The following is an 18,267-nucleotide window of genomic DNA, read 5'->3' on the forward strand; positions in this document are numbered from 1 at the left end:
ATCAGATTTGCTGACACTCACCCCTGTTATTCATCCAGGTGACTGGGACCAAGGAAAGGTGGCATTCTCCACTGAGAACATAAACCAGCGAAATAAAAGCTATTACTTATTATCATGCCACCAGGGCACACTAAGGGAAAGACTATGTGTGGATATACTTATTTACAACTAAAATATGAAATAAAATTTCAATATATATGGCCAGGATGATAGAAAGCCTAAATATTTAAAAAGTTTAAGAAAACGTTATATAGCGAGGAAGAAAAGAATACTAAATTATATATACGATACAGAAATATGTGTTTAAAATATATAGGTAGAGATATAGAGGATATATCAAAGTATTAATGCTCTGACAGAATTATGCTGTTTGCTGTGGTGTTTGTTGTAACTTTTGAATAATGAAAATGGTAATACAAGAAAATACTTAATATAAAATACTGGGCAGATAGAGCAGACACATAAAAATAGTGCTGTGATTAGCATTCTTACACATGCCTTTTGCTTATGGGTCGCATCATTACTTTATGCACAATGACATAAGGTTAATACACAGAGTGGCTGTAAAAACGGAACTGTCAGTACTTTAAAGCACACCTGCACACTACCCAGACATCTGTTAATGATGATAATTTCTAGATGAAAGTATGTAGGAAATTTTTATGGATTTTAGCAGTATTTTTCTTCTCTTCATCCCTCTTCTCTTGTAATTCTTTCAAGCTAACCAAGAAAATATGTATCATGGATCCATTGGAGCGTGTCTGCATTTTGATACGTCACAAACATTTAGGTCCCAGCATATTTTCTTTGAGTGACACTAGAGAGAAGGCCAAGATAAATTCCTAAAAGCAAGCCTGAATTTCACCCAGTCCCTGAGATGTGCCAGATCACATGGACACGTAGTTTGTAGAATGCTTTGCCTTAAACTGACACTAGAAGATGAACCTTGTAGAAAGAGAATTCTTCCCTCAACATCGCCATCTCCTGGGATAAAACTGCTGCCTAATATCAAATAGGCAATTACTATTATCCAGTCCTCACTGGATAGTCTTAACCCTGGGTTAATTATCTTAATGCTAGCTTATTTTACAAAATAATTAAAGGAAGACTTGCAAAACTCCTCTCACTAACCCAAATTCAGTCGTTTTAAAACACGATGGTATAATTTTGATGTCTATCAAAATGAAAGCACTCTCAAATCACGTCTCCTCATGCCCACATCAGAGGACGGGGACATGTATCTCAGTTCCAGGAGAGTCAAGCCCTTTAGACTTTCTGTCCAAATCCTGAGTGTGCCGTGGACAAGGAGCACTCTGTTTAAAGCTTTTGTTAGTGAAGTTTTTCCTGTGGCTCCAATATTCATTTATGAGCATCTGATCTGTTTACTCACAGAGCAAAGCCTATCGACTTCAAGTCTTGCTTTGTGTCTTAACATCCTCATACCCACTCCTCCTTACCCCAGTTCTCACTGCCACTTGCCAAAACTAACATACTGCTCCCCGGTTCTCAACGTCATCTCACTGTAATCATGCTAATGCGATCCAATGGGCACAGAGGTTTTCAGACACACAAATCTCATTTTTTTCATTTCTATCATTGAAATTTTCCTGTACTACCTGTGGATTTTGGAGGAAATTCAAAGTTATTTTTACCAAACAAGACTTTGATGATCCAACTTTTTCTAGCTTTTATAGTCCTTCTGATATGATTGGTAGTGTGATTATAGACTTAGTTACTATACATGTCTGATACTATTAAACATATACAGCAATACTTCATGTGGCATATTTAATCATTATCCTAGCTATTTCATGCTCTAAGGCTTTTTACCTGATCTCCTATAACTTAAACATCCTTTCATAGAAAGCCCTAAGTTAACCTTACTATACAATCATCTCCTTTCAAGATTTGACTTAATTATCATTTTGCTGAGAGGGTCCTCTTTCCAGTTGAACCTTGGTTCCCATCTCTACTTCCACTCTCCTGTAATAACCTGTGAACACATCTCCTTAATGACTCCTGTTGTTGTCTGTCACAATTGGAAGTACAATTAAATAAATGAATACATAAACAACATTAAAATTGAACTTGGAAAAGCACAGTTGCCTAATGTGCTAATAAAGTGTCTACTTCCTATGAGCACATGTGAGAGCAGAGAAGAGTTTCATTTAGGATCCAGAACTTTCCTCCTACAGCCTGGACCATAGTGTGGCAAAAACTATAGAGTAGGAATTCTCGGGCTGTGAGTTACATCAGAATCACCTAGCTCCTCTGTTAGGGTATCTGTCCTTAAGGACAAGGCTTATTTAGGGTATTTATACGTTAACACATGATTCTAATACACACCAGGCATATGCAAAGCAGAAGTGTGGAGACTTCCTTGAATATTTTCTATTTGGCTTGCAATATTTAGGAGGCATTGGATAGACATGAATGTATATTTGCTAAGATATGCAGTAAGGTATTGGCTTGATCCTATAAGAAAAAAAAAATAGCTCCTTACACTTCTCTGTTGGCATCTCAATTACACCACAGATGCCAAGAATTTGAAACCACAATATTGCTTACTAGCCTTGGCTATCCTAGCAGTGACATCATTGGTAGATTATAGCATCTCTTGGATAACCTTCTGGGTCTCTGTTACTCACTTTGTAGAGGCAATTGTACAAAGGTTTTTCAAGACATTCTGGAGGTGACTCATGACTCTAAAATGTCTTTAAAGAAAAAAAAACTTATGAATTCTGGAACTTTATCTCTAAAACATACAGTATCTTGTATGTCTTTTGCCTCTTTGAAAGGGTTTCATTATTTTGTAAAATATAAAATGATACAAAGAGATACATGGAATGCAGTAGGGTGTCATTTGAAATGTAAACTGATGGAATAATTAATAAATTTTAAAAACCAGTGAATTTATAAAAGTTTAAAACATCAATTATATTTCACTTTAAGTATTTCTTCAGGTTTAAGAAGATGGGTAAAAGGAGCTTCAATTGGGGATGTTTATGTTTCAGCTTTTGTAGTAACTCTTTGGAATTTTATCACGTTTGCTTTTGTATTTCAAGTACTGCAGAGAACTGGAAATCCTATTGTACAGAAGAGCAGCCCTTGTGTCTAATTTGGAAACATGAATGCCTTTCGTTTACCACAGATGAAAAAACAGTATGGAGTAAAAGAGAGATGTTAATGATTCTTATTGTCAAAGGCACATTCGGATGAGGGCTGTGTTCGGCTGTGAATCTGTACAGTGTGTTTGCCAAACTCCGATACTGACTTGGCTCTCGGGAGCAGAGCAGACTTACAAAGGCCATTCAAACACATTCTATATGAGTTCTTTGGCTTTTTAAATCTCCTCACTGTTAATAATAAAGGGGGAAACATGTAACTTAATGTAGAAAGAATAAAGAGAGCACTCCTTCTGAAGAGTTCCTGAGTTGTAAGTGGGGAAAGATCTGCTGTCTCCTGGAGGCTCCTGATGCTCACGAAGCTGCTGCTTCCCCAACTGAGGATGCAGGCATCCCAAGACTTCACTCTAGTCCTCGACCAGGGAGCCTGCCCTTTCTATGGTACCAGGAGCATACAAATTTCAGCAGGATCACCATCATGAACCTAGTCTTGTGCTAGGTACGCGCTGTGTGAATTAAGTTGGAACCAGTTATTTGTTTTCTCTCTGAAGTAGGAAATGAGTACACAGACAACCTAAGCGGCTTGTCTAAGTTACAAAGTTGGAGAACCTGGAGGCCATGATTGTGTCACAATATCTAACTCCAGCTCCTATGTTCTTGGCCTCTTTGCTCTAAAACAGCCCCACCAGAGCCCTGTTGCAGACAACAAACCTGTCTCCTTACCAGAATAAGAGGCTGGCCTTTGTTGGTAGTGTTTTCTTGTCTATAAATTATTCTTCTAATTAGAATTAAGTGTCCTACCCTTTTGAAAATGGTGCTACTTTAAAATAAAGTTTTTATTTTTGAACTCTTACATTTTTACAAGTATTCCATTTCCTCAATAAAGGAAAAATGAGTATGTTATCTTATCAGAGAGCTACCAAAATTTTTAGTAACATATTCTATGTATATGAATCAGTAGAGTAATAGGAGCTGAAGGAAAACCATCATATTATGTGTCAAAGTTAAAGCACAGGGCCTGACACAGAGAGGGCTCTCTGTAAACTCCAGTGCATACCAACATAGAACCTCACTCGTACAGAGTGCCCCAGAGAAGCCTCTGGTTTTCTGACCATAAACATTGTCTTGTTTGTGTTAGATCAGAACAAGAACACAGACACTGAAATTTCCCATGGGGATTCAGGGCAAAACAGAAAATTATTCTCTAAGTGTCTGCCAGAAAAATCAAGAACTATCCTTTTGAAGAATCACTTCAAAGTTATTTTATCCTTTCTTCCCCTAAAGTTACTTCTAAAAAAATTCTGAATGTGCAGCTTTCTGGACAGTTATATGTTTTGTTCTCTAATTCCCCAAATCATAAAGACTAGAAAACGATTACTGTGGGTTTTTTCTTTTTAGTTAATTTTTGTTTTGTTTTATATATATCTGGGGCCCCTTGGAATAGAATTCCCATTCTGTAGAATGAATATAATTCCTATTTTTGTTTGAAGGTGTGAAGGTCTTCCCTAATCACAAATTGGTATTGCCTTGAGTTGAGTTGCTCTGTCTAAATTTCAGACAATTGATCAGGCTGAGAAACAGAGGTGAGTTCCCAAATTACAAGAACTTGACTAGGCTATGCATCTGAGGTCTCTGGAGTTTATTTTATCAAACACAATGCATTATTGCTCAGATCTCACTCTCTTTCGAAACTAGCCCATGAGTATCCTAGACAACATCTGTAGATAGCTGATACCCACATCAAGAAGTACACTCTTTAAAGATGATTTCCTATCACCTTCACAGTAGAAAGCTTCCTTGACCATTGCAGGGAACCATAGGGTTGTAGCTGCCTTCAGGGGCATGTGTCATTAAGATTTTCAGGTTAGAGTCCATGGCTCCTGTGGCACAATGTGACATCCAGTTCCCGAGAGACCTATGCACTCCCTCAGGCAGTGAAGTGATAAGGCTGCTGATACTGGTTGTGTCGTGTGATGTTTTGCTGAGGCAGAGTCATGTGATGTCTTGCTAAAGCAGACTTGTGTAGTGTTTTGCTGAAGTAGACCTGTGATGTTTGGAGAGAGTATAAGTAGGACTCAACTGATAGTGATGTTGAGCTTGCTTTGCTTCGATGGTCTTGCTTCTTTGCTGATCTTTAATTCATTGATAAATGCTGGTATTCCTACTGGTGGTTGCTCTTGCTGATTTGTGCCAATTCGGTGGAGGCCTGGCAATTTCTGCTGGGTTGTGCCACCGGTGCTGATCCGTGTTTGGTGAACTGAACTGTTGGTATCCTGACAATGAAGATTAGAATTACCCCAAAGATCTACTTCTAAACAGGTCCACAAACCCTTGTCCTATTTATCATCTTTTCTCCCCTACCTTTGGATGGTGGCTAAAATGGGAGTCAAAGTATTTCAGAACCCTGATTAAAGAAGGTTTTGAAAACTCTAATCCAACAGGCTACTTCATGTATCTCTGTATGTTTCCTTGGAAGTGAAGGAAACATGGAAGCCTGACAGGACAATTGTTCTTAGACATGAATTCTCTATACCCTGTAAAGTTTGCAAACATCATTGAGTCCTGACAACTGCAACTGTATTGATTCTGGCAATTGCCACTGTATTCTGTTTCAGCTTAAGGTATAAAAAGTCTGATTGTTCTCAATAAAATTACCAATGTTAAGTTTTCCTGTGGGCCTTCCAACTGTCCTGGTTTTATTCCTTGTGGCCCCAACCATATCAGGTGGCTTTGACCCAGTAAGCAAGCTCTGGCACCCATAGGCCTTTGTCAATCTTCTGTGCTTAGATGGAATGAAAGAGCAGCCTATGTGATTCTGTGATGCTACTCTTACCTTGAGACATTCCTCTATCTCCAAAAAGCTTTATCCTTTTGGTCATTCAAAATAAATCAGTATGGAATTCAACCCAATCCTTTCATGACAAGGAATATCCCTAAAGCAGCCCACACAATACCATACTGCCATATTATTTGATCTGAGAGGTTGCTAAGAAAATTTATTTTTAACTCCCCTAGCACAGCCATTCTCTTGGGGACTGTTAATCAATACCCTCCCTTCTCCGAGTCATTCTGCAAAAGGGACTTCTTTGGGGAGTCAAAATCACTTCCAAACTTGTGCAGAACATGGCTAGAACTAAGCCTGGAGTAATGAAACACACTTGAGATACTCTGCTCTATGAAGTAAAATGTATATGCATTCCTACTGCTTCCAACTACTTCTTTCTTTATGTTAATCTCTTACAACCCAATGTTCATTTTTCACTTGATTTTAGAGATTATTATGTGGATCCTGTGGAGCACCCTCTTCCCCCTCTCTACCTTGTCCTGCAGTTCTCTTAGTCTTCATCTTACTTGACTTTAAGCTGTTTTCACAGTTCTTTTTTTTTTTTTCATGAGTTATCCAGATAGTTTTAGATTTTACCCTTTCAGAACTTGGAAATATAGTAAAGTCTCAATTGTCATTATTTTATTAAACAAACATGTATTCTGCATCTATAGTATAGTTTAAGGTAGATATGGAAATAAAATTGTCATAGGTCCCAAATTTTTTTATTAGATATTTTCTTCATATACATTTCAAATTTCAAATGCTATCCCGAAAGTTCCCTATACCCTCCCCCTGCCCTGCTCCCCTACCTACCCACTTCTGCTTCTTGGCCCTGGCATTCCCCTGCACTGAGGCATATAAAGTTTGCAATACCAAGGGGCCTCTCTTCCTAGTGATGGCCGGCTAGGTCATCTTCTGATACATATGCAGCTAGAGACACGAGCTCCAGGGGGCACTGGTTAGTTCATATTGCTGTTCCACCTATAGGGTTGCAGACCCCTTCAGCTCCTCGGATACTTTCTCTAGCTTCTCCATTGGGGGCCCTGTGTTCCATCTTATAGATGACTGTGAGCATCCACTTCTATATTTGCCAGGCACTGGCATAGCCTCATATGAGACAGCTATACCAGGGTCCCTTCATCAAAATCTTGCTGGCATATTCAATAGTGTCTGGGTTTGGTGGTTGATTATGGCATGGATCCCCGGGTGGGGTAGTCTCTGGATAGTCCATCCTTTCGACTTAGCTCCAAACTTTGTCTCTGTAACTCCTCTCATGGGTATTTTGTTCCCTATTCTAAGGAGGAACAAAGTATCCACCCATTTGTCTTCCCTCTTCTTGATTTTCATGTGTTTTGCAAATTGTATCTTGGGTGTTCTATGTTTCTGGGCTAATATCCACTTATCAGTGAGTGCATACCTAATGACTTCCTTTGTTTTTGGGTTACCTCACTCAGGATGATATCTTCCAGATAGATCCATTTGTCCAAAATTTCATAAATTCAGTTTTTAATAGCTGAGTAGTATACCACTGTGTAAATGTACCACATTTTCTGTATCCATTCTTCTGTTGAGGGACATCTGGGTTCTTTCCAGCTTCTGGCTATTATAAATAAGGCTGCTATGAACATAGTGGAGCAGGTGTTCTTATTACCAATTGGAACTTCTTCTGGGTATATGCCCAGGGGAGGTATTGCTGGATCTTCCAGTAGTATTATGTTCAATTTTCTGAGGAACCTCCAGACTGACTTCCAGAGTGGTTGTACAAGCTTGCAATCCCACCAGCAGTGGAGGAGTGTTCCTCTTTCTCCACATCCTCACCAGCATCTGTTGTCACCTGAATTTTTGCTCTTAGCCATTCTGACTGGTGTGAGGTGGAATCTCAGGGTTGTTTTGATTTGCATTTCCCTGATGATTAAGGATGTTAAACATTTTTTCAGGTGCTTCTTAGCCATTCGGTATTCCTCAGTTCAGAATTCTTTGTTTAGCTCTGAACCCCATTTTTAATGGGGTTATTTGAATTTCTGGAGTCCAGCTTCTTAAGCTCTTTGTATATATTGGATAGTAGTCCCCTATCAAATTTAGGATTGGTAAAAATCCTTTCCCAATCTCTTGGTGGCCTTTTTGTCTTATTGACAGTGTCCTTTGCCTTACAGAAGCTTTGCAATCTTATGAGGTTCCATTTGTCAATTCTTGATCTTACAGCACAAGCCATTGCTGTTCTGTTTAGGAATTTTTCCCCTGTGCCCATATCTTGGAGGCTTTTCCCCACTTTTTCCTCTATTCATTTCAGTGTCTCTGGTTTTATGTGCAGGTCTTTGATCCATTTAGACAAATTTTTAATCTACATTCTAATGGAACAGAGTATGGAGTCAACAATTAAGAAAGGAATACTTATATAGTATTTAATTGTGAAAGTTATATGAGAGAAAATTAATAGAAGCAGGGAGGAAAGCATAGAGAATAGGAGGAAAGGGAAAGCATAGAAAGAAGGGGGGAGGAAGGAGGAAGAGCAGGGGGAGGGAGAGGGAGGGGGAAGTAGGGAAGGAAGGAAGGAAGGAAGGAAGGGAGGGAGGGAGGGAGGGAGGGAGGGAGGGAGGGAGGAAGGAAGGAAGGAAGGAAGGAAGGAAGGAAGGAAGGAAGGAAGGAAGGAAGGAAGGAAGGAAAGAAAGTTTAAAAGTCCTCCCATCCTCGTATCCCTTAGCACATCTATTCCCATGGGACCATTAATCAATGCCCTCCATTCTGAGTCTCTCTGCATAGTTCCTCTGCCTCCAACCTTGGTTCTCCCCCAGGCCCCACCCCCACCTCAGGCAGTCTCTGTCTCCTAACAGCTTCCCAAAATATGCTTTAAATTAATTCAGCCAGTTAGTTTTAATGGGCTTGAAATTATTTTCAAAATATTAAAGGCCATTATGTTGGCAACAATTCACAAAGGAAAGGAATTTGATCTGTAAAACATCATGGTACACTCAATGGATGTCCAAGCTTATAATGCTCAATAAATTCTCACACATGCTTCCATCTGGACAGTGAACTGGCAGCCAAATGGGTCATTTACACATTATTTGTGAAATGGATGCTGAAAGAGTAATTTCAAACATTTAACCCTAGCAACTCCCTTTAAAACATAATGTACATGAGCACAGCTGAAGCACACTGACAACTTTCATTGGAGCCTTTACCCACATCAACTTTTGCAGATGGCCCTTACAGAAACTGTTTTGCAAAGTTTTCCTTACCCATTCTGGAAGTTGGAAGCAGAGGAATTTATTTTCATAGCATCCTCTATGCAAACCATATATCCATTCCCCAAATGTTCCCTTGAATTAAATAAGGCAGAAGTGTAGACTGAATAAATTAAAGAAAATCATAGCATGCAAATCTCATAGAAGGAATTAATTCAAACCTGCATAGCCATTTGGCCAGAAAAAATGAAAGAAACTAATAAGTCAATCCAGGAATGGGGGAAAATACTTTAGATGGTATTTATAGAAAATGGAGTGTAGGAAATGATAGGAAATAGTTGAAATGTATCATTATGAGGGGGATTATAGGTGACTTCACTAAAAAGAGATTAAGAGAAATTGAGACTTAAATGGGACTTTAATGCTCTGTAAGTCTGGACTCAATCATAGAACAAGATTTGCTTCTAAGAAATTATCACAAATTGCACTTGGTAAGATATAGTTCTACCACCACATGATAGGAAGAATTTGAATGAAGGAGACTCTTAAGTCTCCTTTGATAGATTGAACTTTATTTTAGAAGTATAATCATAATAATGAAATACATAACTTGTTGCACTCCTACTTAATACCCATGAGTGATGTCAAAATCGTTGCTTATTCTCCCAAAATAATGTGAGAATTTACACTACTAAGGCAACTCAAAATTCAGCTTTTTGGGATTATCAAATCTCGTTATTTGTGACCCTGAAGACATGAAGCCTATATAAAGGTTTGGTTTTTGTTTTGTTTTGTTTTGTTTTGTTTTGTTTTGTTTTGTTTTGTTTTTTTTAAACACTGAGTACTGAATAAACAAAGAGCTCTTTGGTAGATAGTTTCTAGTAAATAGCTGACAGTGGGTCATTGGAAGAAGAGGTCTGGAGAACTTCACAAAGTTCTTAGAAAGCATAGTGAAGATTTAATACAGGTTAGGAGGCATTGTACCACACTTTCATTGTATTTAAGAGATGACTAACAACAAGAAATTGAGAACACTTCTTGAGCTAAGAAAGAATGTGTGTAAAGAAACAGAAGTCTGGAAGGTTCTGTCTAGTCACCTCCCAATTGCTGGCTATAATACCTAAGCATGTGAGGTAAAAGAAAGGGGCAGGGAATGGAGCCAGGATGGAATTTACTCCTTGCAGGCAAGTAAGGAGGCAATTGCTACAGGCCAGGCAAAGGACTAGGGTCCAGGAGATGGAGTGGGCACTGTGATAAACTGAAGATATATTCTAAAGGATATGTCCTTTGACCAGCTCAAGTGTATTTGCATTGTGAGGTACCACACTCAAACACTTAGATCTATAAACTAGTCCATTAATGCTATATTTATGCTATCAGTACAATACATTGTCTTGTGGTTTCTTAAAATGGCAAATGCACTTGGTAGGTAAATTACAATCAATTTAACTAAGCTTTTAAATTTTTTATTCTGCAGAGCAGGGTCCATACTTTTATGTAGATGACAGAATCTTTGTTAACAAATTTCATTTCTTGGTGCCAGTGTTAAACCAATAACAGAATCCTAGAATACAGGAATCTGCCTTTTCAGGAAGCCCTTGAGTTTTTCACATTAGCTTATTAGCCTCATATTAACAAGATTTTATTTAAAGAGTATTCAATGTGAGGGGCTGGAGAGATGCTCAGCCATTAAGAATGCTGGCTGCTCTTCCAAAGGACCTGGCTTTGATTACTAGCATGCAAATAGCAGCTCACAACCATTTGTAAGTTTAGTTACAAGGAATCCAATCCCTCTGCTCTCCATGGGATACCAGGCATGCACATGGTACACAGACAACATTTGCATACACATAAAATAAAATTTAAAGTGTTAGAAAACATACCCGGTGAATGAAAATATTCATCTTTTTTTTCCATTACTTATACTGGATGTGACCTGAATCAGAGTTTAGTAAAAGTCCAGAAATCTGGGATAATAGTGGTATTCAGTTAGATCTAACTTTATTATGGGATACTCAATCTGACCCATGGAGACTTCCTTTAGACTAGCAGTAATATGCTAATGAGAAATCTGTAAATAACAGAGAGAAACATTACAGAATGTCAAACATTGTGATTTAGCTCTAGTTCACCAGCTACCTACCTTAGCTTCCAAAGAGGTTGCTCATAATCACCAGAAATAAACAAAAAGAACCACCACTGTGTTACATATCATTATTATTCTATAGCCTTACCTAACAGAGGGTTCACTCTCTGCAAAGCACATCCCTGTACTCAAACTCCAAATTCATGTCTTTCAGATATGACCTAATCAATCGACTCCTTATGATCAGGATCAGGTAATATGGGTGCAGCAATACAATTTATTGAAATTATATCTGCCCCCCTATCTTTCTTATTAGACCTTGAGGTATTGAGAATACTCGCTCTAAATGGTAAATGTATTAGCTCTTCACAGACACCTGACAAAAAAGCATGTTTAAATGTACCTGTGAAGATTGATAAAGCAGAGAACCCTTGAGCAATGAGGCCATAGACAGTCGGCTCAGACAAACCAAGTAGAAGTCTATTAAAAACTCTAAATGTATTCAATTGCTACATAATATACCCTGCATTCCATTGTTTTAATTGGTGAGATCTACTACATTGCAACATGTAGACCATTCACAATAAAGATTTTGATACCACAGTTGTCCTAGTAAAGGACAAGATCTTTATTAGAAATCATTTGATCAATTCAAGAGAACAGCATATCATAAAATACGTGGATCGAGGAGTCAAATCAGTCCAGGCTCAAGCTACACCATATGAATCGTTTACTTTATAGTCAAAAGCCTCTTAGTTAATCTAATAATAGGAATTTCTTCACAGGTGAAGAGCTAAATTAGATAATTAAATATGGATGAAAATACACAGTATCTTAACTAAGTCACACGTTCTTACTTGCTGCTATCCTTCCACTGAGCTGAACTGTTGAATCAGGACCAGTCCTTTCATTTATAAGGCCTGGACAAACTAAGGCATAAAGGAAAGCTGTGTCATTTGATTGAGCCCAGCCTTACAAAAGACATTAGCAGAAGAATTAAACATTCTGGGATGTTTGATATTAAAATACAGCCTGTAAGCTATTAGTTGGTAAGTCTGTTTTTAGTGTAAAAAGCCTATTTCTGAGAAACTTTGAATGTTTATACCTGCATGCCCGCCAACACATGATTAGAATATGGAAATATGGAAAAAGTATGGGACACACAATAGGTCCCCAGAACCTTCCTCGGGACCTGTGTAGGGATCAGAGTCAGGCCATTGACTTTTTAGTCCCATAAACTTGAACATAGTGCACCAATAGTTAACAGGCCTCTTTAAAGCCAATTTACAAAAGAAGAAAAAAATTCTCTAGAGCTAGAGGACAAAGCAGACAGTACCAGGTTTGTTAACTCACAGCGGGAGAATAAACACATGCAACAGACTCAGGGCCGTCTCGCCTTGGTGCAATAAGCCAGGTAAAGGGTGGTTTGAAATGGGTTGTGTGATCAGAAGGTTATTCAGAAACCAAGAATCAGAGGAAAGGAAATGGACATGTTTGAATAGCATTCCACAAAGATAGAGAAAGCTAAAACTCTCTCCAGGGGCACCAACCTGTGCATTTTCTAATGGTTGGACTGTGTCCTGTAGATAAAGGGTCTCTATCTGATATGAAATTTCTCCTCTTTCTAGACTCAAGTAGATAAAACTCTTTTGTCAATCCAAATGTGCAAACTGAAGATAACTCAGTAAGAGCTCCCTAGTTATAGCCAGGTCACTTCAGGAAGGTGTGGACACTGTTCATAACTCAATCATTTGTCTCGATTCTAGTTTGTAAGCTATATAGTTATGACTGCGATCCAGGATACTGTGCACTGGATCTGATGAGTTGTCTTCCCCAGGGAAGGATTTTATCTAGCTATGCGCATTGAAGGCACCTTATCATGACTTCTGTAGAGGTGACAGCACAGTGCTCAATGGTCCAGCGGGACACATAAAGCATCCTGATTTTACATAGCACAAAGGCCAGCAAGTCTGCTTCCAACTGACCTCACAGTAAATGATATAGTCATCTCTCAAGGACATGTGTTGTTATGGGTCATCTCTTTACCTGAAGTAGTATAGAAATATTTAAATGTGTTGCAGCAAGTTGAACATGTCAGCACCTGTCAAAACACTTAGGTAATAATGAGAGTCTATGACCTTAGGACAAACATGATGTCAATAGCAAAGACCTCATGCTATAATTAACGTCCTCTATAAATTGAGTCTCTTTGAAATGACTCTTTACCAAGCCCTTAAAATAGATGTTCATGGCCTCTAAATGAAATATCCACAGTATTCATTTTATAGAATTAAAGAATCTTAACAACTAGAATTTATTTCATTTGTCACAGTAAAAGGATTGTATTTCTAATAAAATCTTAATAAAAAAAGAAACTTGTCTCTATTAATAGGTGTGGGTGTACAATATTGCATCAAAATGGTTAAATTTTTGAATAATGAATAAAGGTCAATGAAAGTTAAAAATTTAGACAGTCTATATTAAAAAACACCCAAACAATGTTAAATGGAAAATTTATACATGTTATTATTGTACAAGTTTTTTATTAGGAAAATTTACCATGATTTTCATCTGAAATTACCTTTTGAACATTTTTTCAGTTTCAAATGAATAAATGGTTTTTGATCCCTGAACAATACAAGTGAATACATTGTAATGGTTTGTGTCAAGCACAATGATAAACTAATAGCAAATCAGGATTGCATACAGTGAAAGTATACTATATGATGTACAGTTTTTCTATTTTTTATTTCTAAATTTTAATTCTATTTAAATCTCAAAGATAACACTTCAATTATTTTCAAGTTTTTTAAAATTACAATGCTTGTAGTCTCTTGTAACCTACCTGAAAAATATTTACCAAACAGTTCTTAATAAATTCTTGATAGATCTCTAATCCCAAAACTACTGGATTATCTATTTCAATCTATTCAGACAAGGTCAATTAACACGTATTTGAATAGCACCAATATTGAGTAGAATATTGGCAATGCCGTGTGAGCACAAAGAGAAAAAAGGCTGTGAGTCTCATAAGATGACATAGAGACTTTGCCTACACACCTTTCCCCACTTCCATTTTTTGGCTGAGTCTTACTAAAAGTCCTTTCATGGGGATTTAAAGGAATATGCATTTTCTTGGCAGCCCTTCACCATCTCTCTGCTTGGTTCACTGACATCAGTAGTTCTCATGTCTGTTCCACTAGGAAAACACCTGAAGGACACAGTTTCCCTTCCAAAGAGTAGTTAACCTGGCATACAAATTAGGAAGGCCTTTTCTACTGAAACAGAACTCTCTTCCATCATCAAATTATAAAGAGAAACGTGCTGTTCCACGTGTTTAAAGGCTGTTGAGTGAGGTAAAACAAAAATTTATAAGTAAAACATACACCACTGAAGGAAGAGTTAGGTATTTAAACACGTTGTACAATGACGCTAATGAACTGAAGAGCTAACAGGCACACGAAGGCTATTGGAGGACATTCAGGCATTGCCCTTCATGGTGACAATCATACTCAGAAAAAGGTCTCAGAGATCTGTCCAAGTATTCTGCCTATGCTTGTGTGTTTGACCTATAGATGTGGCAAGAAGAATGGCCAATAAGGTATTTAAAAGAGAGGCAATTTAATTACAAGGACACACAAAAGCTATCAGGAAGCTGATGTGGTATCACCACCAACTACCCCCCAGGGTGACTGGCACTCAGCCAGCAGTCTGACACTGATCTCAGTGCAGATTCAGCTGTGTGAGATACATGTTTGTGTATCCAAGTTGTTGAATGAGCTAGGCTTACTGGGCATCACGGATACTTCTAAAGATAGAGAGTATGGTTGGCCAGCTCATTATCATCTGTCCTAGACACCAGCCTTCAGAAAATTCCTCCAGATTGTATTGTCATTATTATTGATAAACACACATTTATAAATGTGTGGGGGACATAAATAGCCCCTCTTTGTGAAAGTAAACGTAACAGAAGACTGAGACCAAGCCGCAATGCAGCTGCAGTTGGCGCTTGTTCTTGCTTTGGCAGAACCACTTCCTAACATTCTCCTTTTGGAATTCTTTCATGCAGCTCACATGGCTGCTACCAGACACAGTAACACCTGGAAGAAAGATACAAAGAAGTGAAGAAGGAAAGAAAGAAGTGAAGGAGGAGAGGAGGGAAGGAAGGAGGGAAGGAGAGAAGGAGGGAAGGAGGGAAGGAGGGAAGGAGGGAAGGAGGGAAGGAGGGAAGGAGGGAAGGAGGGAAGGAGGGAAGGAGGGAAGGAGGGAAGGAGGGAAGGAAGGAAGGAAGTTAGGTCATCCTTGTTTATCAAAAGAACTTAGAATACTTATTGGAAGGCCTGGTCATTTATTATTTCTAACACCTCTACACTGTCTTTGTTTTCTTTAAAAGATAAAATATGAGTGCTAAGGCATTGATAAATTATAAATATTGCTTCTTTCATACTCACATGTGTCTCCTATTGTCTAGCAATTAAATATTTTTTCAAATGTGTTCCAGATATAAACATGACATCATTGTGTGAAAAATGGAGGAAAGAAGGAAGGAAAGGAGGGGGAAAAGGAAGAAGGAAATATTTATAATATTTAATTTAATGATTTAGTTACATATTTTATATATTAATATAGATTACCCATGCTAGCCACTCACGAAAATTTAGCCACCCCTTTCAGTAAAAGAAATCAACTAGGTTATATTTATATTGATTTCTTGGGTGAAAACATCAAAGCCTTTTGTTTGGGCCAATCCGGTCCTGTGAAGATTCCTATATAGAAGTTGTAATCCTCAGTACCTCTCAGTCTTTGGCATCATTTGAAAATAATAGTATTATAAATGTAATGAATTAAGATGAAGTCACACCAGCTGCCTCCAGTTCCCTGTGTGCAATGTGACAGGTGTCCTTATAAAAAGAGAGGCTGTACAAAGAAATGATCACAAGGGGAATACTACAAAAAAAAAAAAAAAAAGAAGGCAGAGACTGGAGTGAAAACTCCCTCAAGCTATCAACTGTAAAACACTATCAAGCCACCAGAAGCCAGAGTGGAGAGGTAAGAGTCTGTAGACCTCCGAGGGAGCCAACCCTTGAACCACCTCCAAAACTGTGAGACAATGTACATTTCTGTTGTGCAAGCCACCAAGATTGGAGTACGTCCTTAAAATAGATTCAGAAAACTAAGACACTTTCTTTGGCCTTTTCTAGAAACAATGGTGCCCTTCTTGTCAGGGAAGCCCCTTCTCTTTCTAACACCTCACTGAAACCTGGCTATAGGACGGACATGCTTAAGCTCTGATTTGAGAATCATTGACTGTGGCCACAGCTCTGTATCAGGTCTTGCACGGTCATGATCACACAAAGAAGACTCGGGTTTATCCTTGCTGCTTCTCCTAGAGTGTTCCTATATTTATCATAAGCACTGGCCAAGCAAGGCAGCAACTGCTGAAACACTAGTGTAAGACACACTGACAAGCACAAAAATAGGGATAACCTTCCTGTTGCCACCTTTAGCCTCCACCTCAACGTTATGCACTTATTTCTTAGTATTTAATCTTTGATATGACATTAGCAACCCCTCCAGTAGTTTACTTTGTCTTAATATAATTTGAATAAAACTATAAGCAACTACATTTCCTGTTGTTTAAAAAAAAAAAAAAAAAAAAAGCAAGATGTCTGAGTACTTTCTGCCATCTACTGGCATGACAAAGTATAACATCATAGAGCTTAAATTTTAAGTGTTCCCTCATTCCTCTTTGATTTATTTGAAGAATACATTCCTCTTAGCACCGCTTTCCTGTGTCCCATAAGTTTGGGTATTGTGTGCCTTCATTTCCATTGAATCCTAGAAAGTTTTTGATTTTCTTCTTTAATTTTTTCCTGACCCAGTCAGTGATCATTGAGTAGAGTTGTTCAGTTTCCACAAGTATGTAGGATTTCTGTTGTTTCTGCTGTTGTTGAAGTCCAGTGCTAATCCGTGGTGGTCTGATAGGAAACAAGGAATTATTTCAATTTTCTTGTACATGTTGAGGCTTGCTTTGTGACTGCATATATAGTTTTGGAGAAGGATCCGTGAGGTGCTGAGAAGACGATATATTCTCTTGTGTTTGGGTGAAATATTCTACAGATGTCTGTTAGGTCCATTTGCTTCATAATGGCTGTTAGTTTCATTATTTTGCTGTTTAGTTTTTATCTGGATCACCTGTCAATTGATGAGGTTGGGGTATTGAAGACTTCCAGTATTAATGTGTGGGGTTTGATGTGCAATTTGAGCTGTAATAATGTTTCTTTTACAAATGTGGATACCCTCATGTTTGGGCATAGATGTTCAGAATAGAGATGTTATCTTGTTAATTTTTTTCCTGTGATTAGTATGAAGGGTGCTACCAGCAGGGAATATGGAAACTGAAGTGTCTACTTCCTCTAGCCAGGTGGGACGTCTTGTGAAGGGAGGGAGATATCAACCCACCCACAAAACCTTCAACCCAAAATTTGTCTTGCCTACAGATGCACAGGGATAAAGATGAAGGGCAGATTGAGGGAACAGCCCACCAATGACTGCCCCAACTTGAGACCCATCCCATGTAAAAGCGCCAACCCCTAACACTACTAATGATACTCTACTATGCTTGCAGACAGAAGCCTACCATAACTGTCTTCTGAGAGGCATCGTTCAGCAGCAGATGGAAACAGATGCAGAGACCCATAGCCAAGCACCAGGTAGAGTTCAGGATGTCTTGCAGAAGTGTAGGTAGAAGGCTTGAGGGATCCAGAAGGGTCAAGGACACCACAAGAAGACCTAGAGTCAACTAACCTTGGCCCATGGAGGCTTACAGAGACTGAGCCACCAACCAAAGGGCATGCAGGGTCTGGACCTAGAGCTCCGACACATTTGTAGCTTATGTGCAGCTTGTTCTTCGTGTGGGATTCCAAACAACTGGAGCAGGGACTGTCTATGACTCTGTTGTCTGCCTTTGGATCCCTTTTCCTAACTGGGCTGCCTTATCTAGCCTTCATAGGAGAAGAAATGCTTAATCTTACTGCAACTTGA

The sequence above is a fragment of the Mus musculus genome, chromosome 4 (genome assembly GCF_000001635.26).
Source record: "Mus musculus strain C57BL/6J chromosome 4, GRCm38.p6 C57BL/6J".
NCBI lineage: Eukaryota > Metazoa > Chordata > Mammalia > Rodentia > Muridae > Mus > Mus musculus.